This window comes from Pinus tabuliformis, chromosome 3_2 (genome assembly GCF_031772625.1).
Source record: "Pinus tabuliformis cultivar Carrire ecotype Pingquan chromosome 3_2, CPIR1, whole genome shotgun sequence".
NCBI classification, from domain to species: domain Eukaryota; kingdom Viridiplantae; phylum Streptophyta; class Pinopsida; order Pinales; family Pinaceae; genus Pinus; species Pinus tabuliformis.
The window spans coordinates 66515961-66543399 of NC_142302.1; positions in this window are offsets into that span (position 1 = coordinate 66515961).

Sequence of the window (27439 nt, forward strand, 5' to 3'; positions counted from 1 at the left end):
ACACCCTTTCAGTTGGTGTATGGTTTGGAAGCAATCTTACCGATACAATGTAAAATTTCATCACTCAAACTCGCGATTGACTTGTTACCTGACACTTCTGAAGAAGAAGTGCATTTCTTAGAATTAGTCCATCTGGATGAAACACATCGTGATGCCACATTGGCTAATGAAGTGCATAAGAAACGTATTATGGCGCAATATGATAGAAATGTCAAGTCCCGTATCTTCTCAAAAGGAGACCTGGTCTTGCTTTATGATTAGGAAGTTGATAAACTTGGAGCAGGAAAATTTGAACCAATGTGGATGGGTCCTTATATTGTCAAGCGTGTTTTGGAAAAAGGTGCCTACGAGTTAGTAGATTATGATGGGATTCCATTGTCGCAGCCCCGAAATGGTTTGTACCTCAAACATTACTATGTCGAAAATTACCATATAACCATAGAAAAACTTTGAAAGTAACCATAGAAAAACTTTGAAAGTAAAATAGATAGGTGTTTTAAAAGTTTTTACAAAATTTGTGCCCAAGACACATTTGGTCATCTAACCCAAAAACTAAAAAGTGCACATAAAAAATCCTAATTAGATCTAGTAGTGCTCATGGTAACAAGTCACAACCTGTGCTATCATGTGCAAAATCCTAGCCCAACGGTTAGGAACACCAATAGTGTGGCGCTGCAACCTCATAGGTAACTCCTTGATTCGGATATCCAGAATACCAAGGGTTAATCCCTCTATGTGATCCTGCAACTCTACTAAGGTTTCGGCCCAATCCAAGTCTTGGAGAACTACTCTCTCGATGTTTCTTTGCGCTGGACCACCTGCAACCTGTTGGTGTCCCGCAAGTCAAACAATACCCACATTTGCATGCATAAGAGTAATTTTAGTTTAGTCTTGGAAACATTAAAAACAAAAAAAATGTAGAAACTTGAAAAAATAAAAAAACACTTTGGTCAAACAACTTACCCATAGCACCCCATTGTGCTCCAAATGGTAAAATCAAATCTAGGTCTCCACAGAAATCCATCCCTGAGTATGGATGCTTCTTGATAGCAAGATGTTGTCCCTCAAGCCAGCTAAAAAATGTAGGGGAGAAAATGATTGTTGGCTGACCTGCATGTTGAGCCATCAATTCTACCCACCTCTTCATACATGGATCTCTAGGACCAGCCACACCCAGAGAAACATGCTGTGGTTGCATCAATGGGATTCTTTCTAAGGCAAAAGCAATTAAGATCAAACCATAGCAAAAATTCCTTGTCTTACCGCTTTTTACCTTAGTCAATTGTTCTTTCAGCAAAGAAAGAACAACCTCGCACCAGTTTAAAACTTTTGGTTCTAGACACTCTAGTTCATACTGCATATAAGATCTATTCACCGGATGGAGTGTCACACTGCAAGTCAATTTTGCGATTGTGAAGAGGATCATTATTAAAGGCAAATCACCTACATCCATGATATTTATTTTCCCATCCTTGCTAGGCTGTGTACCTGGATGACAAAGCTGTCTGATATAATCTCTCACCGATCACCTCCACCGGCAAATCCAGAAAGTGAGATGGGGGCATCTCGCCTCGACAGTCTGGTAAGAAAGTAGATATCCTCAATGGTAATAGGGACCATCTTGTCCCTAATGTGAAAAGTCTGATCTGTCGGATCCCATGCACGAACAAGGAACTGCAGTAGTTCTATTTTTTGCCTCATTCCAGACAAATTAAAGTATTTGAGTAACCCGCAATTGTTGAGGGCCTCAATTGTACCCAGATTGTTTAGGGAAACCATGTCTTTTTCTTCATGCTCTCTTTCTTGCCATGTAATTAACATTTTGATCCGATGAAAGCCTGAATCACAATCATAAGCTAAATTAGGATCCTTCCCATGCAAAAAAAAAAAGAAATTTTTTGGAGCAAATAGCTAAAACAAACTTGGGAAATGTGCCCAGCGCAGCCTAGACATAGAGACAGTGCACTGCAGTGCATGCAACCTTCTATCTGAGTGCTCTTTAGCGCAATTTTCGATGTGAAAGCCTGCGCTGATCCCAGGTCAAAAAAATGAAACCCCAGGGGCCTCAAAAAACCCTAAAACTTGCATGAAATGACAAAAGAATGACTTGAAAAGAAAGAAGAGAGGTTTAGTTCCTATTTGGTCCAGATGGATCGAGAAATGGTCCGCAGAATCTCTCACAATCAGCTGGTGAAATTCGAGGTAAATACTAAGCTCGGAGCACAAAACTGAATGGTAAGTTCCAAATGGTAAAATGCCATGGTAAAAACTTGTTTTATGTTTATTTCATGTTCATTAATCGATTAAACATTAGTACTTACCTATTTTTCCTATGAGATAGATATTTTTAATCCATTTGGCGATGCCTTGAGCAGGTTTTGCAACTATTCTACAGAATTCAATGTGCTCGATTATAAGTTATACCTTTGACCACAGAGCACACTTTTATCTCTTTTTTGAGCTCTGATAAAAATGAAAAAGGAACCCCCATGGAGTCCTCTTTAATCTCTTTTCAGACTCTCTAAATATGAAAATATTGCTGAGTGCTTGTCCTTTCCAGCTTTTTAATGGATTGGAAATGATATCTCTCTTGTATTATTTTACGCTTTTTCAGGCTTGAGAGATTAATTTATGAAAAAGAACTTGTGGAGTTTTATTTTTTTCCCTTTTCAAACCCTCTAAACATGAAAAGGACCGAGTTATCTTTGTCGTTAAACTCGTTAAAACATTAAATAGCGACAAACTTGTCCATCTAGACAAGATCGAGTTTCACCTTTGCTAGACTCGTTAAAACATCAAATAGTGATGGATTCACCCGAAGGGTGAAATTATACAACAAGCATATGTTATCCTCCTCAAGATTGATAAAAATAAAGAGGTACTAGTCAGCAATGATTGGGGAAAATGGGAAAAGGGGAAAACCACTTTATGGTAGCAGGTTGCTCTTGAACATGACACTTTCACTCCATCACTGTGACTATTTGGGTTGGGTTATTAGCTTGATGGTTATCACATCATTGGTCTATCATACCATCCATCACTTTGTTTTGGGTTAATGCTACCAATCCACTTTAGTGTCGCCGACATGTTCAAGAGAAGACATTCAGTCAAAATTCATCTTTTGCAATACCATAAACCTTCATTTTCATGACCGCCATTCCTGAACCTTGTATCGTCAGTCAAATTCCATCTCTAAAATCACTATAGTCATTTCGTGTCATTGATTTGGGATACATCAAGGCTCTCCTGTGACGAGTCACTTCTTGTCAACATCAACACATTATCTAAGAAGTTGACTTAGAAACACCCATTCACTGCCTTGAGGCTTGCATGCATCAATGGAAGGTTTCTTACTTCTGGAAATAGGCATACATCAATGGCCTTTGATTGAAATAATTTGTATGGTGTTCAACATCAAATCATCTATTCACACCATGCAAAATGTACTGCAGTACCTTGAGGATCATTATCATTGTCGGTGAGTTCTCTCGCATCTATTGACAACTCACATCATTGGCTAGTAATTAGATGGTGTCTTCCCATGTTCGACTTCAGATCACATATTCACATGGTTAGACTTGTACTTGAGTGAATGGTTGAAAGAGATTGAAGTCCTCGGATCTAGTTTCATCCATCCGGGCTGCGATTTCAGGAGTATAAATCATATGTACAATGGGTTTACATTGATAGTCTTTCCAATCATGGGTCTATATCTGTAGACGACTATTTATGTACAAGTAATGAAAGTTTATAAGCTGAGCATGGGTATGCCTTCGCTCAGAAATTCATGAAAAATCAAATATCATGATATATGTATTGTAATTGATGTAGGTCACCTTCCACTTTGATACCTCCTTATCACATTGTAAAGCATTTCATTCGGCATTGGAATTTTTCCAACTTCATGCTTTAGGGGGCAGATGTTACAGATCCATTTGGGCACATCAAATCCCAACATCCATATCAGTGTTTTAGGGCTCATCAAACCCTAATTTCAGTTGCTTCAATCCCTAAACAAGTCACCCCTTTGAATGCCTCCTTCCCAGACGGTTTCATGACTTAAAGACGTCCATAAATAGTCTCTAAAGGGACCAGCACAGGTAAGCTATTATGAAGGTGCGCTGCAGAGCAGTTAAGTCCACTACTAGGGTGCTCTGCAGAGCACTTAGGCTTCCTTTCACTTGCGCTGGGCGAGAATGAGCGAAATTCACATAGGGTTTGGGGAATATTCTTATCTTTTGGAGTCATCTAGAAGTTTCCCTCACTTATCAACTCCTATGAGCTCAAAAATGGAGGAGGAATGAGTTAAGGTGCATCCTATCCTCTCATCCCTTCCTACATGGAACTAATTCCAAGTATGGAAGGCCATTCAATGCCACCATTAATGACAAAACCTCCTTCATCTTCCTATAAATTGACCACTCATATAAGTGATAAGGGGCTGGATTATGTTGAATTATAAGGAGATAATGTTGCTATGAGATTTGGCTTTGAAGCAAGTATTGTGATGCTACAAGTTTGTCATACTTTTGATGTGATGTGGATGGGATCCAAGCTGGAGGAATGGCTTTGAATCAGACACCAATGGTTGTAATTCCTTCTTCTATCTAATAAAGTGTTTGAACCTTTTTTCCATATGTTTGTATTGTTTCATAAAGCTTAAGTGTGTGAATTGTATCCGATTCCTTTCACTTATATTCAATAGATTGTATGCTTTGATCAGTTTTTGTCTTCTATTGTGTTTATAGGGTACTTCTCGAGTGGATTAAGTACGGGAAGGAGTGACAGAATCGATACAAGGGAGACGAGAGGAAAGCAGAACTACAGATAGGCCTTCTATATTCACATCTTATCTATTGCTTATAGTAAAAGTCTAAAACACTTTAAACTGTTGTTCTAGATACAACTACTTATCTAGGGAATTAGTATTTATCCGCAGATGCTAAATTCTCCAAAACACTCCTCATCAAATTTCACATCCCTTCTAACCATTGTTGTTAGTGTGAAATTTCTTGGAAGGTGTACCAGAAAAACTTCACTTAAGTCACTAGGTGAGAAGTGACCCTAACAACAAGTTGATAGATGCTTAGGATTCAGATCTGCAATAAAAATGGAAAAACCTGTAACAAAAATATAGACGATATAGAACAAAAAACAAATAAATATATCCAATGCAATAACCCAAATGGAAAGACTTTAATTGAATAAATTCTTTATTAAAAACACCTTGTGAAGGAGATCTACAAAAGGGTCTGCAAATCCCCCTTTGTGGGATGGGTCCTTTGATGTACTTGATGCTTTAGTAAACGATCTTCTCTCTCAATATGTGAAAAAACAAAAAAAAAATGTGGATAACTCAAATTGGATTTCAAGAGAAAAAAGACGATAATGGTGACAATGATTATGATCATGTTGAAGAATGAATGAAAAACTCTCCTATTTATAACAAAGTATTGAGTTAATCTCGAAAATGGAGAATAATAAAATAATATTGACCAAATCAAGATATAATTGCTAGGGATACTTTATTACATTTATTGGAGAGAGAAAATATATTTAAAATGGTTAAATATTTTTATTTAGAAATAATTAACAAATAAAATGATTTATTAATTATTTCACGAGGATTAAGAATGGCGTGAAATTGAGATAATTATTAAATAGTGATTTAACAATTATTCCAATAATGGAAATAAGGAATAATAAATAAATAGTGACTTTTTAAGTTATCCATAGGGGATTTAGTTAAATGTGACAAGGAATAATTATTTAAACAATTATTTAATAACTGTTCCTAGAGAAAATTAAATAAATAATGATTTATCTAATTATGCTCATTGGTTTTTTATTTTAATTAGAAAATAATTTAATCAAAGTGGTTTACTAAATTATTTTTCATTGTGAATGTGATTTTACTATGGTAAAATTAATCCTACATGGTGTATTTCGATCCGCCTACTTAGAAATGGCTAGGTGATCATTTTTTGGTGATAACAAATTGTCCCCCAACGTATGAGTGTTAGGAGAAAATCGTATGATCGAAATATGTTGTAGGTTACACTTCCATGAGACACCAAAGGAGAGTCAAAGAGAGAGAGAGAGTGAGAGAGAACTGAAGCAATGCAAGGACGGAAAAAAATGGAGTGGGCGAGAAACTGATAGAAGTCCCCTTTTATGTGGGAGTACGTGATCTCAAATGAGGTAGAGGAGGCATACCCATACCCACCGAGATAACTGCATACAAATAATAATGATGAGCCCAACACTTTGGGACTAAGCTACAAATTACATGATACATGACACATTGGCATCAATGGAGCAGAAAATAACACAATGGATCCCATATATATAATGTGCTTGGAAAAACATAGGCCAGGACTGAATATAATAACATCTGAGTACATGAGACATAATGTTGCTCAAGCTGACATGGTGAGGGGGGGTCACAACCAAAGAAGCCCTGTTGGAAAAGAAAGGTCTCTGAAGATCTGAATGGATCATTTGAAGGATACATGTGTGTTGTGGGCACTGCAAGTGGCGGAAATCGAACCCATCACATCTGCGAAACTACATCTGAGGTTGGATCAAAATTTATGGTCATTTGGGCATGTGGGGGGTTACATGAAGGGCCACCCCTCATGAGGTCTGGAAAATCTCACACAAACCCAGGAATCACTGGGACAGTCGTCTAGATCATCGAATTATCAAGTGTACGAATCTCAATCATGCGATAAGGAGATGGTGTTGAACACATGAGAAAAAACCAAGTCAAAGGGAAATGATGATTCCCTTTGATTGATCTAAGACACCTAACAAAGATGGAAGTTGGAACCAAGGTACACTTCCCTCTAGACCACTCTTCTGGAATAAATGTATTGAGTTTGACATAAGAGGGTCTACCAGAGTCAAAGCAATAAGGAATCCTCAACAATGGCACATGGGGTCATAGTAGAGTGGCTGATGGGCTGACACCAGGTATGATGATGGAATCAAAGAAGATGGGTGGCAGATTGACGACTTGGAACAGAACCTATAAATAGAAGGGTGACTTGTCTTTTATGCTCTGAACAAGGGTGACTCAATGAAGCTGCCAAATCGGAGATGCCCGAAGGGGACCATGAAAAAATGAGTAAATGATGGTTAATCATGATGAAAATCAACATGTGTGTTAACCAATGCAAAGGTAAAGTGGTACCAGAGTATGGGTGGGTCAAATGAAGAAATTCATTTTTAAGAGGCTCCAAAGTGAGACCTCATGGAAAAAATGGCTTCCCGATGAAGTGTCAAATTACCAAAAAAAAGAGAGACCCATTGTAGAACTCAGTGAGAGATTTTCAACAGTGTTGACGGTTTGTCAAACGAAGCTAGGTTTTGGTCACAATGGGCGACTGAAAAATTAGGGTTTTTCCTATAAAATTGCTTTTTGCCTCTAAATCTAATTCATTTACATAGTGAGTTGTGGAGAATTTGGAGAGGAGGGGAAAGCACTAAATCTTGTGGAGATAATATCGAACAAACCGACCTTCAGAATCAGGATCTATAAGTTGGAGGTAGGTGGCCTAACCTTACTCATCATTTTTGGTGGACTAGATTTTCAAATTAGGGTTTCATCTCTCTACGAGGGACCCCTGCTTATCCTTGTAGTCGTAACACACTTTCGGGGGCTTGATCTAAACTTTGGAGCACAGGAATGGGGCCCACAAGTGCATCCAATGCAGTTTTGAGTCTGGGCTGAGAAGATGGGCAGGACTAGAGGTTTGTTGGACGTTGAAGCTAAGTACTGGACATGCATGCCTTTGACTCTTGGCTGAAAAAAATAATGGTATTTTGAAAGTATGGAAAAGTTGAAGGTATCATGGCGAGAAAGATATTATGAGTCCCTCCATGTTGAGATTTAGGGAAATCAAGTAGTGAGAGGGGTGTTGGCACGATATGGCATGCTGAAGTTCTTAGAGAAACCTATGATGAGGGCTAGTGAGCCCTTGTTGTTGAGGATAATGAGTTACTAGGAACCAGATCAGGAGGCCTTTGTAGTACAAGGGTACATGGTCGAGATCACAATCCAAGACATATATTTTCTGATAAGACTTCCCCCCTTAGGGGTGGTAGGGGAGATACATCCAATGCTGTTTGTGGGAGACATATCGATGAGTTTGTTGATCGTCATTGTGTACCAGGGAGTCGTGCAAAGGGAACGAACATACAGATCATTGACTTTGAGAGGCTAGAGACATGAGCTATAGTCACGGTGGTGTTGCATTTTTGTGGTAGTCATGCCTTCCACCATATCACTAGAGGGAAGATGATGCTGGTGGAGAGTGTGATGGGAGGGACCTGCTATGGGTGGGCCCAAATGATGTTGTTGTCATTAAAATGATAGTTAAAATTATGTAGATTGAGGACCAATGATAACTGTTCATTCGAGACATTTTTATGCTCAGTCTTCTTTGAGAAGATCCCCACTATTCGATCTCATGTCTAGATCTGTGATGGGGGCCCACCGGAGCTCAGGATGTGCCGTTGGGGGTAGATACTGAGATAGGTGGAGGAGGGGGAGTCAAGCGAGTGTTTCGACTTAATTTTTTCACTCATTGGGACCAAATGGCACTATACATAGATGACTATCCATACAGTGGCATGAACTATCGGGAGGATCCTCACTTACCACTTCCACCCAGAAGGGCATGGGGCACAGATGGTAACTGAAAGTTTCAATACATTTGATGCATTTGTAGTTTAAGAAATATATATGTGGTACTAATTTCTAAACTTTTTGGTATGCAAATATAGCATCGGTGAGGCTGACATGATACACGGGATGAGCCACAATGACAGAGGTTGTAGATCAGGGTGGCACCTCATCACAACAAAGACTAGGTGGTGATTACCTAATGGAGGATATCTGACGTAGATGCAACGTATTACTGATTAGGGTGACAGACACAGGTGTCATGAGCTAGAAGATCAATATACATATGAGTGCACGGGTCTTCCCTCAAAGTGGCAAGGAATCATGCAGTTCATTGCGATGGTCAGTCAGGCAGTATGAGATCTACGGGTTGGGGGAATGGAGTCTTTGGCTTGGGAGCTTCCAGATGATAGTTATTAGGCATAGGGACATGTGGGTCCCCATTTTTATTTTATAATAACATGCGAATGAGCACATCGGATGTATTTAGAGTAAGTGAATCAAAAAACTATATTACGATACATATTTATGGTTATGCATCTTTTTTGTGACAATTACGGTTCACCATTTGTTTATGGTTGTCTTCTTACATGTGATAAATGCCAATTTAAAATGTTATTATCAATGGCATCTACATAGTGATTTTGGGCTCTAGGAACATGATTGAATGAAATGGATTCAAATTCACGTGCGAAAATCTTAACTTGTAGATATCTTCTAAATAGGACAAGATTATGCACATGATAAATGCCATTCAATTGCATGAAAAGTAGAAAGGAATCAAGACAAACATGAAGGTGAAGGATGCGATGGTCAAGGGAATCGGCTAAAAAACCTACCATAGAATCATGTTTGGCTTGGTTATTGGTGGCAGATCCAATGCAAATGCCATTGGAGTGGACTAATGAATGCAAGGGGATGAAAATGGCCCGAGCTGCCGAGGCAAGATTCCTGGTGAAGCGACTCGCACCATCAAAAAAACTGATATAAAGTGTGGATGATGAATTCATTTGAAAGATGCAAGAATACAATGTGTAACGATTTGGGGGATTCAAACTACCTAAATGCAAGAAGAAAGAAAGAGATACACACATTTCAATGGGAAATTATGTGGGTAAAGTTTTTTGAGGTAGAGTGCATTGCGAGGATTAGGAAGGATTTCTTCTATAATCTATAATGGTTCAAACTTCCATGTCCTGGGACATCATGAGCTTGGTCATACACAAGAACAAGGTCGCCTTCATGGAAGGCGCAAGGGTGGACTTTGCAGTCATACTGAGCTTTAGTGTGCTTTTTGGATGCTTTGATGGTTTGTAATGCAACATGATGGTCTTCAGTGGTGCTCTCAAGCATGATGAGTTGTTGTTCTAAAGGTTGGGTGCCCGGGAGGAGTTCAATGACAAAGGTGAAGGGAAGGGATTTCACACTCGATTGGTAAAACTGTTGAGCCTCTTCAAAAACAAGGTGGAAAGGAGTGAACCCAGTGGAAGTTTTGACATAAGTTCTATAGGCCCACAAAGTAGGGAAGAGAATTAAATTCCATTTGGTCTTGTGTTTATTCACTATGCACTGAAGCATAGTATTAAGGATCTTGTTGACAAATTCAACTTGGCCATTGCCTTGTGGGTAATAAGATGATGAATATTGATGTTCAAAGCCCAACAGAGAGGATAGCTCATGCCATATCTCACCTTTAAAGTGTCGGCCATGGTCAGAGACAAATTGTTTTGGAACCCCAAATTGAGTGATAACATGGTTAAAGAAGAATAGGGCTACAATAGTTGCAATATTAATGAACATTGACATGTCTTTAGTCCATTTGGTAAAATAGTTGATGACCACGATAATATACTTGTGGTTATTATCATATTGGGATCGACACTTAATGAAGTCAATAACCCATTTACATAAAGGATTGGTTGTGACAATAGGATGGAGGGGAGTAGGTAGAGCTCATGCCTTAGGGGCATATAACTAGAAATTGGGACAGTGTTTGACCACCTCAATACAATCTCTAAAGAGAGAAGGCCAAAAGTACCCGATACACATGATTTTCTAGGTAGTGGCCATTTCGGAGAGGTGACCACTGTTAGGGTCATATAATTTTTATAGGATTGCTTGATTGTAGTTGATTATTATTATGTTTGAGATGTTGTAAATAATATTTCATCCTGCAAATTATTTCCAAAGCGACACCAAGTATTAGGATTTGAGGAGATTTTTTGCATGATAATGTTTGGATCAGATTAGACTACAGGTGTTTTCATCAGAAAGTGCTCAAACGAAAATTTCCAACAGTATATATTGTGCCAAAATCAGACTCCTAGATTGAAAGATAGGCTAGAATGAAACTTTCCCTTCAAAAGGAGATAAAGGCCCGAAATTATTTTGGCTACAGTTTCAAATTATATTTGCATTTGTCCTTGTGAAATTCTTTCCCCATTATGAATATGCCATATGATTTTTAACTCTAGTCGGGACCCGCATAACCATTGCCCCATTTCTAGATTTCCATTAACCCATCATGCCAATTTTACTTTTGTTTCCATACACTCTAGCCTTTATACATTTTCCCTTTGTTCATATTAATTCCAAAACTCTAGCCTTATCCCAAGAATCCATTTGATATATAAACTCTAGATGCATTTCCATATTGTACTGTAGATTTAACTCTAGTCGCATTCCCATTCTTTGATAATAGTCCAACTCTAGCCATGTTTCCATTTGTTTCATATACATCACAAAATATGCTGAAATCCTTTTATTTACATCACATCGCATTACATAAAGCCCTGCACTACCCCTGAGGCATAAACTTGGCTTGTAGGCCACGTGTTGCTATATCGCATCATCCCACTATCACATATTGCAAAGCCCTGCTCACCTATAACGCAAAGTTTCTACCCCTCCACCAATTGCGATAACCCCTCCCTGATGTGATATTTTATAGGTTGAAATTTGTTACAGTGTCAGGTCTGGTCCGTTTGTAAAGCATTATAGAACATGGTAAAAACCCCTCCGCTGCAAAGTCCTTCTCCCAATTGCGATTGTGATGTGGAAAGACCCCACTGGACGTGATATTTTATATGTTGCAATTTGATGGGCTATCCGGTCTGGTCCGTCGGCATAACACGATGGAATATGGTAAAGGTCTCACTTACCGAATGCGATAATCCCTCCGGATGCGATAATTTATACAATGGATTTGAAAGGGTTTTTGGGTTTGGGTCTATTGTTCTGCTCCCATGTACCCTCGCCGATTGCAATAAGCCCTCCGGATGTGATAATTTATATGGTAAATTTAAAGGGTTGTCAGGTCCACCCATGGTTAAACACTGTACCTCTTCCCGCCGACGTTAAACACTACACGAGTTCACCTCTCTGATCATGAGCCTATTTTAATCCAATGGCTCTATAGCCTTTTTGAACCTCCCCCCCGCTATGATTCTCTTTAATGGTGTGGGGGGGGCGGGGGGTCCGAAAAGCGGTTTTCCCTGCTTCTACGTGTCCCTCCTTCATGATTTCGCACCCCCCCTCTCAGTATTGTTAACCACTCACACCCCCTCCGAAAACCACTCAGCCCTCACTTCTTTCCCGCCTGATCTCACTCTCGCTTACTGTTCCATTGCCTGACCTCCATTCACGTAGCGGTATAACTCACTATCCCGATTATATTCTTTTCTCCCAATCCCTAGCTTCCATGTGGCCCCTCCATGTGCATTCATTCAGAATCCAAAAGAATCACCCCCTTTGCATCACATATATTATGATTAAAGGTTATTTCCCCAAATTTCCCAATACTCTATAAATGGATAAATTAATGTAAAAGGAGAAATTATTAAATTAAAATAATAGCATAAGTAGCAAAAGGACAGAGGACAATGAGAACACATTCAACACATTTTAATCAGTAAGTAGCAAAAGAGAGAGGACAACATCACATTTTCAACACAATAGTCATTGAACATAATGCAGTGAAAAGTGGGACAACGCAACACATATGCCACCAAGACAAACAACATTGCTCATTTAAGGGCCTAGTCACTACCAGAATATTCTAGTGACCATACTGGGGACCTAAACATTTCAAGTTCCTCAGAAAAGCATATCAAGTTCCAGATCCTTCTAATTTCTCTCTATGGATTTTTTTGGGTATGGTTGAGCTTTCGCAGATTCCAGTGCTGGATAAAGACGGTTCGATGCTAGAAAGAATATTGGATGCAACCAAAGCCTTGTTGGAAGCTAGAAAAAAGCAAGATGACATGGCAGAAAAATAATGACAAATTTTATAGCTTCTCTTGGAAGCGAAGCTCCTACATCACCTTATTAACATGGAGCTTTCTCTAAATGATTTATGTGAGGAGTTTCTTCTGCGCATAAAAAATATTGTCACCCTAGTGAAGACGACCTATCAGACAATGGACACAGTTGATGGTCATCATAATTGGAGGTTTTCTATGCTTGTTTTTACAAATCCTAATTTAGTTTAATGTTTCCCTGTAAATGTTGTTTGATCCTTGGGTCTTTTTGCTGTGTCTATAATTGTAATTTTGTTTTTTGTATAAGCACAAATGGCAATGCTAGTTATGGCCTTTTAAATGTATGGACTATTGAATATATCATTGATAAAATCTTATAATTTTATGTAATGGTTCTGGCCCATAATAAAGACACCACTAATATAATATCCTTATCCATTTCTTTAAAAAATATAATTTCAAAAACCGAAACCAAAAATTTATAAAAGCTTGAAAAATTGAAAACATAAAAAATTTATACTACTCTCATATAAATAATATCAAATTATATGAAAATATATATTAAAGATTAAATAAAATTATGTAGTAAATTGGTCAGTTCACTCAAGGGGTATTTGAACCTATGACCAATTGCAAGGAGCGCCTTAATAGTGCATATGTAATCACTTCCCACCCCTTTAGGCACGAAAGGTGTTACTTTCTTGTTTTAACCCAACCTCCGAGGTCTATTATGGAGATGTCATTACAAAATTCCTCCTATCTCAAGGTCTATGGAACTTAAAACTAATACCACCATTTAATTAAGCTCAATGAGTGCTTTCCAACTATATAGACTTTATATTGATCTTACTCTTGGATCAAAAGATACGCTGATTATTTTTTTCCCAAATTAAAATGGTCCACATAAGTCCGTGGATCTCTACATGCACCAACATGGTTCTTACCTTTCCCGTGCTTCTCTACCACACCATCCAAGGTAGCTAGGTCAATCTACTCTGTTGAGTGCAATACTAGTGTATGAAACCACCTCAACCAAAATCATTGGTATTGGAGACCCCTCCAACAATGGTTTTGAATTTTGAGAGGGGGAACGATGAATTAAACTCAATCACTGATTGGAGACAGGAAAGCTGGCACTAATCCCAGCCACATCCCCCTATGCTCATTAAAAATCAACAATAATGGATCCTCCTTAATTGATCTTGACTATTGATCTCTAGTCATGCTCTCCACTTAGTTCCTTTAAAAATCCTAACCATGTCTCCCTAAGCCATGTCATCTCAACATCGAGTTCTCTACCTTCCCTCTACTCCTACCTCAATTGGAAAATGCTGAAATACGAGGTCAACACCTCACTTCCTTACTCTATGTGCCTAAGGTAATAGCATTGAGGTTTCTTTCCTCCCTCTGCTCCAACCTCATCTAGAAAACACTGAGGTTTGAGGTACAAAGTACAAGATCTGTGATCCTCGCTTTTAGTTCATTAAACTGTGTGCTTGATGTAGATCTTGTTGGCCACATCATATCAACATTGGGCTCTTGGCTTTCACACACAACTACTCTTCTAGGAACTTGAAAGCCCAACTCTACCAAACCAACTTTACCACCCTACTCCAAGATGTTTATACTCATCCTCAAAAATATGCATTCTCCATTAATTACATAAATATGGAATACTTAAAATTCCGTAAGGAATGTTACAATTTATCCCTAGACATCACAACTCCTCTAAGCAAGCTAACCTATTTAAATCATAAGCTATTATTGTTAATAAGAGAGTGAGTATAACATACAATTAATCAAGTTATTCATGAATTGAATACACACCAACAAAATCCATGTACATCATCAATTCATATCATGTTAATCAACCTATCAATTATGAATTGGAAGTGAACTTCCTAGTTCTGGTGTTTAATATAACTAAAGATTTTTAATAAAGTTTGTTCATTGTTAGCATAAAAACAAGTTTCAAGCATTCACCCATGAACATATAGGATTAAGTATTAATGTTTGGACCCCATAGACTGGAATCCACAGTTTCCGAAAGACCTGGTTCCTCTAGCAAAAGCAGAATTACCTCGCCTTGGATTGGGAAAAAGCCAGGGTGAAAGTGTTCCATTGAGCCAAGACTTAAGAGATACATCTGAGATCTGCATCACTCTTACATCTTGAATCAGGGCTACTAGACAAGGTTCTTTTTCTTCTGCAAACATTACCCAAAAAGAAGTTTCAACGACAGGAAAATTAAATCGAGCTATTCCCCTTGGTATTGAGTCTAAACACCTCCCTGTCATCTTCCACCTGTTCGCAGCAAAGAGCTCTTAGTCTACTAGGCCTCAAGTCCTGCCACTTCATTGACCCATTTTTCCTTGTGCAGCTGACCCCCTGGTTGGCCAGAAGATCCACTAGCTTGTTTTCCTCTTTGTGAATGTGGTGGAAACTGATAGTGCGCAGGCCCTGAAGATGGTTGTGAATTCTTTAGAAAACTCTAATTAGTTTCCAATGTTTAGAGACTTTATCCGGTGCAGTTCCATTGTGAAATTTTTGCACTGAGTTGATAATTAACTCTGAATCTGCCTCTATCATGACATTTTGACAATTGTCCTACTTCAACAAATCCAGGCATTTTCCCATAGCCATTAGCTTGGCCATGTTATTGGTGGCTGTACCTAGGTGGTTTTGAAAGATGCCAATGATACTTCCCTCTGAATTTCTGAGTACACCTCCATACCTTGTTGTTCTCAGGTTCCCCTTTGAAGCCCCATCAATGTTGTATTTTAAATAGCCTTTCGGAGGAGGATGCCAAAATTACTTTTCCATATCCGACGAAATGATTCCCCTGTCAATGCCTAGGAGGGTGAAGCTCTGCAACCCCAGCTGCCTGAGAATTTTTAAATTTGTGTCTGAGGAGGGGTTTTTGGGGAAGTTGCAAACAGTGGTTCTCACAGTCTCCTTGAGCTGTTTCAGGATTAACTCCAGCAGGTGTTGAGGGGGCTTTTTTTCTCCCTTAAAAATTCTTTTGTTCCTCTCCTTCCACACATTCCATATGATGAAGCTTGGTATAAGAGCCCACGCTGAGTTAAGAATTTCATTATCCGAAAATTTTTTCCTCCAATTGATGAGGGTACTAATGATGATCCTTCTGTCCCTATCAGATTGTTGAAAGATTGAAGCAAATAAATCCCATAACCAAGATGTGAAAATTCAATTGTTGAGTAAATGTTCCAAGGTTTCTTCTTGAGCTTCACATAGCAGGCATCTTGAAGGCCCCTGTACACCTCTCTTCCTTATGTTGTCCCAAGTCAGAATTTTCTTGTGATAAACAACCCACATGAAGTGTTTGATTTTCAGCCACCCTGGATGTTTCCAAAGGTTTTTCTAGATTTTATCTGAAACTAGGGGATCCAGCTCAAGGAGAATGTTTTTTGCTTCCTTAAGATTAAAGGTACCCTCTTTGTTATCTCCCCATCTCATTTGGTCTTGTCCCTCTGCCACTAAGATCTTCCTTTGTTCTATTATTTTCCTGATCTCCTCTGCTTTAGTTTTCAGGAGATTGTTATTTCTACAATCTATGTTTCTCCAGATTCTCCACTTTTCCGTAAGATGAGAATGTATCCAGAAATCTTTAACCTTTATTAAACCTTGGGAATCTGACTCCTGTTTAAGATCTAAGAAGTCTTCTTTCACCATAATTGATTCTTGCTGCCATTTATCTTCCCAGAAAAGAGAAAGATCTCCATCTCTGATTTCCCAGAAGCTGTTCTCTTGTACTAGTCTTCTATTTTCCGAGGCTTTGTTCCAAATATAAGAACCTTTTATATTTCCTAACATTCTTATAAGATCACTGTTCTGCCAGGAATGAGCATATTTTTCTTTCTAGATCTTTCCCAATTGATGTTGGAAATAATACTGAGAGGGGGGGTGAATCAGTATTATCAGATCAGATAAAACTTTTTCAATTTCATACTCAGATTCATACACGCAGCTTCAGTTAAGGATATCAGCCTATATACGCGACTTCGTTAAGGGCAACTAGCGTACATGCAGTAATCTTATGATTCAGTTAGCTTATCTTCAGTAAATGCATCAGAACATTATTAACCATATTAACAGTAAACAGGTGCAGTATAACAGAACAGATCATCACACATAAGGCACACACATGAACACCATGATATAAGGTGGAAACCCAATGTGGGTGAAAACCACCTGCTGCAATTTGTTTCTATCTTCCTTTAATAAGAAACTTCTTTTACAATGTACTGGTGCAGTCCTTTACCAGCACGCAGGCTACAACCTGCAGAGGGCTACAACCCTCATAGCTCTTGTACTAGCCGATCCATTTACTAGTACGTAGGTGCCAACCCTACAGAAGGCTACAACCTTCACTCGTTTTCCAGCTGCTCCTGGAAGGGAGCTACAACCCCCTGGCTCTTGTACTGGCTGATATGTTTACCAGTACGTAGGTGCCGGCCTACGATCTTCCCGAGACCACGTTTCATACATTTTCATACTGGATCCATAAGACAATCACCATTGTAGTACAACCTGCATCATCAATCACTGAAACACCCAATACTGAATCACTGAAACCTTGTCAACAACATCATAACAACAACCAGATCCAACTCCATCTTCAAATATCATACTTCACATTGTATACGCTACTTGGATGAACCCAACCTGCGTGTATATGCTCTTTTACCAAAACCAACCTGCGTACAGATCTGCAAATTCAAGCTTAAAACTCCGCAGCTGTATCAGACATCAAAACATACCCAGATCATAATAATAATAAACATGCGTCAGTAGATCTAGTCTGTCCACAGTCAAACCATATGAAGATAATTATTCCAAGCCTTGAGATCTCGTTCCATCATCCTCCACATGAGTGAAACCTTGGTTCAGATCACCAACCCATAACCAGCATTTGGATCTCACAATTCCTCAGATCTTCATCACTCACACACACTCCCTACTCCATCTGGCCTAATGATCTTTCTCCTTATATAGCTTTAGGCCCTTCACAATACCACAGTCCAAAACCATAGTAACCCAATACCATCAACTCAATACTAGGGATCAACACGTCTGTCGAGACTCCATGGTCCAAAACCATGGGCACAAATTCCAAGGACTAACTACCATGGACCAAAAGTAAGCTTTCTGACATGTACGCTCTTTTCCGTTCATGAAATTGCGTGTATACCCTACTTGGTATATAGCGAACCTGCGTACACGCGACTTGGTATATAGTGAACCAGCGTGTATACGCGACTTGGGCTTAATGAACCTGCGTGTATGAACTTTCTTGGCCTGTTGTACTAAGATCTGTCCTCTGATTAAGTTGCCATCACCTGTACCAACCTCTAAGTGAGTTGCCATCAAGGACAACACTTGAATCATAATGCCAACAATTGAGTATCTGGTTGCTGGACCCAGCGCCACCAAAGTTTGGCCTTAAGAGCCTTACTGAGAATCTCCTGATCATCCAATCCTAGCCCTCCATGGTTCTTGGGCTTACAAATTTTATCCCAAGAAACTAAGGGCCATTTCCTCTTAGTCTCCTCCCTACCCCAAAGGAAGTTTCTTTGAATATCTCGAAATTGTTGAAGGACCCCTTTTGGAGCTGGGAGGGCTGATAACATGAAGATGGGGATTGCTTGAAGCACTGCTTTTGTAAGAATTAGTCTGCTAGCAAGGTTTAAAGATCTAACGGTCCATTTCCTGAATTTATCCTGTAACTTGTTGATTAAAGGTTTCCATATACTTTTGTGCATTAGTTTTGCCATTAGAGGGACTCCTAAATATTTTGAAGGAAGGGAATCCATTTGGAAGCCAAGAATTCTGGAGATGTTTTTCTGAATAGCAATATTGGCATTGAAGAAAACGATTTTTGATTTGGAGAGATTTACCTCCATACCTGAAGCCGAGGCAAAAAGATTTAGAATTATTTTGTAGTTTGATGCTTCTTGGGCTGTGGGGAGTCCCTGAAGCATGGTATCATCTACAAATTGCTAGTGAGTCAGAGCTTGCGCATTATCAGTAAGCTGCAGGCCTTTAAAATTTCCTGAAGAATGTGCCTGCTTTATAGCTCTCCCCAACCCTTCCATCATGATAATAAAAAGGAAGGGGGAGAGCGGGTCCCCTTGTCTGAGGCCTCTAGAAGGACTGAAAATCTCTGAGGGGGAGCCGTTGACCAAAATAGAAAAACTGGAAGAGGTCACCAATGCCATTACCCATATAACCCAGATATGATCAAATCCAAATGCAATCAGCATTTTCTTAAGGTGGACCCAGTTTACGTTGTCATAAGCCTTGGTAATATCTAATTGCATGATCGTACCTACCCGCTTCTTGCTAGTTAAAGAGTGCACCACTTCTTGCGCTTGAATGATATTATCCAGAATTTGTCTCCCTTCCACATAACCTGATTGCTCCCCAGAAACCAGGACTGGAAGCAAAGGTTTGAGTCTATTGGCCACAACCTTGGATATAATCTTGTAGATTACGTTTCATAGGGGTATGGGTCTATATTTATCCAGTGTAAGAGAAATCTCCTATTTGGGGATCAGGGCTATGAAGAAAGTATTGATGGCTTTCAAAATGGTTTTATTTGACCTGGAATCCTCCACAACATTTAATATGTCCTGGTTAACAATATTCCAACAATATTTGAAAAAGTCCACATTGAAACCATCCGGGCCCAGTGCTTTTCCATTCTTCATGTCCTTGATTACATCTCTTAGCTCCCTTTCCATTACTGGTCTATTAAGGTTGAATTTGTCCTCCTGGATACCAGTTTCGGTATGTTTCTAGTAATTTCCCTGATGGCTTGCTCTCTATCTGAAATGTTCTCCTGTGTTATACCTTGGAAGTGGTGGATTAACACAACTTCTATAGCATTATGGGATATTTGAAGTTCCCCTACTTCATTCTTGATTTAAGAGATATTATTGTGAACTCTATTGGCCATGGTGGTTCTATGAAAGAACTTAGTGTTGCGCTCTCCTTCTTTTAACCATTGAACTCTAGATTTTTGTCTCCAAAATATTTCCTCTTGTTTACATAGATCCTCCCATTTTTTATAATGGTTATCCGCTTGTTCACTGATATCTTTATCATAGCCTTCCTTGATTAGAGCTTGGTTGAGAACCTGCATTTTGTTTTCAACTACTCTCTTTTCTTCAAAAATATTACCAAAATCCTTCTTATTCCATTCCTTAAGCTGGCATTTTATGTACTTTAGTCTCTTGTGAAGAAGATACATTCTAGTTCCCTAAATCTGCAAGTCCTCTGACCACCATTTCTCAATGTTGCTTGTGAAGTCTGGGTGTGACAGCCAGATATTTTCAAATCTGAAGAGTTTATTTCTAGGAGTACCTATACCCTTTATTTCCAATTGGATTGGCCAATGATCTGAGCCTCCAAAGGGAAGAACTCATGTTGTTACCTCTTTCCCATCTAGCAAATGATTCTCAGAGATGAAGAATATATCTAGCTTTGAGGCGACTAGGGCATCTCCTCCTCTCCTGTCATTCCAAGTAAATAGGCCAGTATTCCAATTAGTATCAACAAGATTTATGTTGTCAGAAAAAGTTTGGAAAGCCATGGAGTCTTTACTTAGAGATCTTGTTCCTCCTTTCTTCTCTGAAAGGGATTTAATCATGTTAAAATCCCCTCCCATGATCCAGGGTATATCTGCATGTCTACTCCTGAGATCCACTAGGGTATCCAGAAACTTAATTTTGTCATCTATTCTCTGAGGACCATAAACATTTGTGACCAAAAAGGTATCCCTTTCTCGTACTGGTTGAATGACAATCGATAAGTAATTTCTAGATGCCTCAGTAGCCAGAATGCAAATTTTGTGGGGATTCCATAGAGTGAGTAAACCCCTTGCTGTGTTCTCTGCTTTTACTTCAAGAAACTCATAACTGCTAAGCCAGTTACTGTGGATTTGTCTTACCTTTTGAATGGAACATTGTGTTTCTTGGATAAACATTATATCCGGATTTTCTTGTTTCGTTCTGTTGCTAAGCATTCTCTGCTTATTCTTACTCCCTAGACCTCTAATATTCCAAGATGTCAACTTCATTATAAAATATTTGTAAAGGAGTAGCTGGCTAGATCTTTCATCTTACCTGAATCAATCATCAGCTTTCCACACTCCATCAAGAGTTCATTTTGCTTTTTCCTGCCTCTTTTCTTGCCCGGGTTTCTATTAACTAGTCCCAGTGTAGTTTTCATCATTTTCACTCCTATGTTGTCCCTCTTGTCTATGTTGTTACATCGCTCTAGCTTCCCAGTTTGCAATCTCCATAGAAAAAGTTGTTGTATTTTGCTGAGTTCCTCTTGAGGTAGCGAATCCACTCTCCCCGTAGTACCCTGCCTCAAGAAGCCTTCTAGTTCTAGGTTTTCTTTATCAATAATTTCTAGTAGTTCATGGTCCTTTGGGTCTGTATCATTCTGAGTCATTTCCTGATCCATTTCTTGTTCAACATCTCTCATAGTGGCTTCTTTCTGGTACTCATCATTTTGTGTTTGTTCTAGGTTTTTCCCTTCCTCCTTTTCTGCAGAACTCCCTTCCATTGCTTGATCTTCTTTAGTGATCTCTTCCTCTTCCTGAAGCACCTGAAAATTATTCTGCCTAAACTGTTGTCCTTCGCGCTACTGATTTTTTGGTCCTCTTTTACTTCCTTTACTTCATTTAACCACTTTCTGAAAACTATCTGATTCTTTCATTGTATTGCTTCTGCTTTTGTTTATTTCTTTGTTGAGAGGACAGTCTTTGAAGAGATGTCCATGTTCATGGAATTTGCGACATCTGAATGGAATGTGCTCATAATCTACTATTTGCACCCATTCTTCATAAAAAACTTCCAAGATTATATCCTCTGGTAGAGCTCCTGATAGATCCATTTCCACACATATTCTAGCGAAGGAAGTGTATTTTCCTCTCCTAGTGGCTTTAGAGGCTTTAACATAGCGACCTAATTTATTGCCTATGGCCGCCAATAATTCATTTTGCCAGTAATCAAGAGGTAGAGAGTAGAGCCTTACCCAGACCGGAGCTGAAGTAAAAGTCTCCTTTTCTGGGACAAATTTCATTATCCATGGTCTCATGTAGAGCCCTGCAGCAGCATAGAAGTAGGGCCCTCCTTCAAATATTCTGTCCTTGTCTTCAATATTTGTGAACACCACCGTAAAGAAACCCTTAGACCCAAGATGAAGATATATGCTTCCTTTAGGTTTCCAGTGGTATTTGATACATGACTGTAGGGCTTTTTCAGTGGGCCATAGTCCCATGAACTTACAGATGATGGCATATGTCCCCATGTGTTCCCTGTACGCTTGTAGCTCTGGATTATTTAAAATCACCCTGGGAGTTATATCTGTTTTTGGTTTTTAGGATCCCTTGTGTTTCTTGACTTTAGTTTCTTGTTTTTTGTCTTCTACCTCCTTGTCTTTTGTGCCATGTTGATCCTTTTCTATGGGTTCTTCTGTTCCCTCTTCCGTGATTTTTTTTCCTTCCACCCCTGTTTCCCTAACATTTTCTAGAGGCTCCTTTCCCCTGCTGGCCATGGCCTCCTTGTAGGAGGGAGTGGGGCCCCCTCCTCTTCCACCTTTCATAGGGTTCTTTGACTTCCCCTGCGTGCAATGAACTCTGTTCGCTCTTCCCTGTTCGCGCTCCTAAAGAAGTCTGACTCCTACTCCTCAAATGTCGTAAATCCTATGATAAATATTATAAAACCCTAATATGAAACTGGATATTATTAACCCTAACATTATAAAACCCAATATTATAAATCATAAGATTAATATTATAAACCCTAAGGTTATAAACCCTAAAATTAATATATTAAACCTTATACCCTAGGAATATAAACCCTAAGAATGGTACTATAAACCGTTGGGATTAATATTATAAACCAAAGGAATTATTTTATAATCCCAAGGAATTATTTTTATAAACCCTTAAGATTAATATTATAAACCCAAGGGATTATTAATATTATAAGTCCAAGAGATTAATATTATAAACCCTTGGGATTAATACACCCAAGTGATTATTAATATTATAAACCTAAGGGGTTAATAAACCCAAGGGATTATTAATACTATAAGCCCAAGGAATCAATAATCCCAATGGATTAATATTATAAACTCTTTTGATTAATATTAACAACCCAAGGGATTAATATTATAAACTACAAGAATATACAATCTAAGATTAATATTATAAACCTTGAGATTATAAACCCTAATATATTGTTATACATATTAGGGATTAATGTTATAAACCCAAGGGACTAATAAATCCTTGAGATGAATATTATAAACTAATTGGATTATAAATATAAGAGATTAATATTAAACCCCAATATTAATATTATAAGCCTAAGGGATTGTAAACCCTACGATTAGTATCATAAACCCTATGATTAATATATCAAACCTCAATATTAGAAACCCTAATATATTATTATATATTAAGGATTAATATTATAAACACAAGGGATTAATAAACCTAAGTGATTATTGATATTATAAACCCAAGGGATTAATATTATAAAACCAAGGGAATAATATTAAACTGAAGGATTTATATTATAAACCCAAGAGAGTAAAAACCCTAGGAATAATATTATAACCCTGATTAGATTTCGATACCATTTGTCAACTTTATTAATATTATTATTATTGTTTTTAAACATCTTTAAAACTTGGTTGTGATTGACCAAGGATTACCTTAGCTCACTAAAGTTTACAATGTTTAACTTTTGTTAATCTTCATTGTCTATAACTGAAGCTGGTTGAATTACATTGACTGAGGATGACTATGAGTGAACAAGGTTGACTATTGCTAAAGCTGGTATACATAGGGTTTGACAAATTTTGATGATGGCTAATTGTTTAAACATTGACTTTATTTGACTACATTTCACTAATGTGTTTGATTATATTTAACTATTATTATCGATGAATAATAATAATAATAATAATAATAATAGGGTATTATGTTTGAAAAAAGCTGAAAAGTATTAACTGTCAAACCTAGGCAAACATAGTCAACCATATTAGTAAATCGATGTGTTTTGAACCATATTAATATTAATACAATTAAACATTTTTAAACATTCACTATAGGTGAACATGGTTTAGCCATTTTGATTGACCATTGTCTCCATGGGTGATGATGGTTGACCATGGTTGACCATATTCAACCATTGTCCATCACAATTGACCATGGTTATTCATGACTGACCAAATTCAAGTAGACAGACCTTGATCATGGTTGATAATGGTTAACTAAATTCAATGATGGTTAATCATAGTTGACCATTGTTGACCATATTAGCCATCATTGATCATGGTTGAACATTTTTTACCATGGTGGACCATGGTGGATCATGGTCAACCATGGTTAATCAATATCAACCATCGCTAATCATGATCAACCATGTTCAACCATAATCAATCATGGTCACAACAATCAATCAATGTTTATGGTCAAGCATGATCCACCACGGTAATAAATGGTCAACCATAATCAACCTTGAACATTCTATGCTAAACTAACTTAATATTAAAACATAATATTAAATGGTCAACCATAGTAAACCTTGAACATTCTATGCTCTACTAACTTAATATTAAAACCTAATACTAAAACTTAATATTAAAACCTAAAACCTAAAACATAATAATCTAAAACGTTATATTATAAATTAACCTAACTTTATGTTATAAACAAAATAAAAAATATATTATATCCTCTAATATTAAACCTAAAAATATTATGTTATATTATGAATCTAAATCTAAGAACATTAAACTCTAAAAAGTTAAACCTAAACGTATTATATTATATCTTATAAACTAAATTTAATGATAACCATGATTAAAATAGTTGATCATAATCAACCAAGGTATCTATGTTATATAATTATTACTAATATGATATAGATGTTAATAATATTAATGAAACTTAATGTGAAAAAATTATTTAAAAAAAAATTATTAACTATTATTATACTAACTTAATATTATTTAAATGTAAAATAATATTATTATGTTAAAATTAAAGGTAAACCTAATAAAAACATAATGTTATTAATTTAACATTATTATAATGAGTAATAATATTATTTATTTATCTTCCGCAGACTGAGGTCAAGAATTTTTTGTAAAATGTCAACTTCATGGCAAGAATTTTCAAGGCAGCTGCCTTGCTGTAACACTTTTTATATAAACAATAGAAGTAGACCGATTGAGAAAAAAAACTAATATTATTTATTTAACATTATTGTAATTACTATTACTATTAATATTAATATTGTTATCAATATTAATATTAATATTATCAGTATTTTTCTAAACAAACATTATTAATAATTAAAATTAGTTCTATAATATTGTTATTAATGCTATAGAAGTCTTAATATTAATATTAGTAAAATTTAATGTTAAAATACTATTATAATAATAATCAATAATAATATTAACCATTACTATACTAACCTAATATCATATTATTATATTATTATTAAAGCTAAACCTAATATTATATTTATTGAATCTAAATCTACCTCCTCCTACTATTACTATTATTATTATTATTAAACCTAATCATAATATTATAAACTTAATATTAAATCTAATATTATTAAATTTAAATATAGTATTAAAAAACTTAAACCTAATTATTAAATCTAAATATTAACCTTAATACTAAAACTTAATATTAAAACATAAAATATATAATTATTATAAAACCCTAAATCTAATATTTAAACCTAAAATCTTATATTATAAACTAATATAAATTTATCTTATAAATGGAAAAAAAAAGGTATGGTATCAATTAATATTAAACTTAAAATATGGCAAGAGAGTTCTTGATACAATCCGTACAAGGGTAGTGGGCTACTAGGGTTTACTGGTTCGTTCTACTCTATTCACTACCATGATAGAGTCAGGGGGGGGCTCTAGCTTATCACCCCATAGCCAAATGATGTAGAGGGCTCTAGCAAGCCTGACGCAGAAGAAAAGCATTGAACTCAAACACGGACAAGTAACAGATGCAAACCAAAGGCGAAAAAAATACCAGTCCTAGAAATTCAAGTCCCAGATATTGCTACATACAAAGACTTCATGCAAGAACACACCATCATATTCAAATTCATGGGCATATAGCCCACGGAAAAATATCTAAAATGGTGGATTCATACCAAGTGGCACCCAAAAGGAGAAAAAAGATTGCAACTAGGCTCCAAAGGCTTTTTCATAGTTATTTTTGATCTCGTGGAGGATTGTGACCATATCTTTGAAGGGGACCCATACTTCTTCAACTCGGTGGGGTTATATATGCATTACTGGAAGGAAAGCTTCACACCAGAAAATGAACACTTCACCAAGGTCCCCGTATCGATTGTTATAGTGTTTTCTTCTCAAAGGTGTACGGAAAGAAATCACCTAAGACTATGGATGAGAAACAGTCCCAACAATATAAATGACTGCTTAACATTGTAGATCTGCAGCAAATGATAGAAACAAAACCTGCCAAAGTCCTGATCTATGCCACAATCATAGTTAAACAACAAAATGAAATAGTAATAATAACTCCAATAATCCAATGGAAACCAGATATTCAAAGAATATATTTTATTATAACACCTATGAAGGGAACAAATAAATGTTACCCGTCCCCCTCTATGGGATGGGTTCTTGTGTATCCTCAAATGTCTTCATCTTGTGTAGAGTCTCTCTCCTCTATAATGCATAAACCCAACAAATAAAATGTTTGAGCTCAATGGGAACTCAAATGGAAGAAAAATGGTGTATGGCAATGATAATAGTCAGAGTTACAATAGTGAGTGCAACAATGAAAATAATCAAAAGTGAACAATGAGTGGAAAACTCTTCTATTTATAACAAAATATTGAGTTATCCTCGAATAATGAGCAATAATAAAATATTATTAACCTCATTCTAGAAATAACTACTTTGAATATTTTATTATATTTGGTTAAAGAATAATAAACAAATAATGATTTATTTAATTATTCCCGAGGGATTTAGTCAAACTTGGCAAGGAATAATAATTAATTAGTGATTAATTAATTATTCCTAGAGCAAAATAAGATAATTAATAATTTGTTTGTTTATTTTTCATAATTGGGTCAAATATGAAAAGGAATATTAATTAAAGAATAGTTTAATCAATTATTACTAGAAGATAATTAATTAAATAGTGATTTATTTAATTATTCTTCATGGGTTTAATTATAAATTACTGAACAAATGTGGTTTATTAAGTAATTTCTCACATTGAAAACAATTTTACTATGGTAAAATTGGCCTTACATGGTGTACTTCAATCCATCTAGTAGATTAGGCTAGATGGTCAATTTTTTGGTGATAACATGGATGAGACGTTATTCAGTCCCCATGGATTATTGGTCATCTTTTGTGTTGAAAGGAA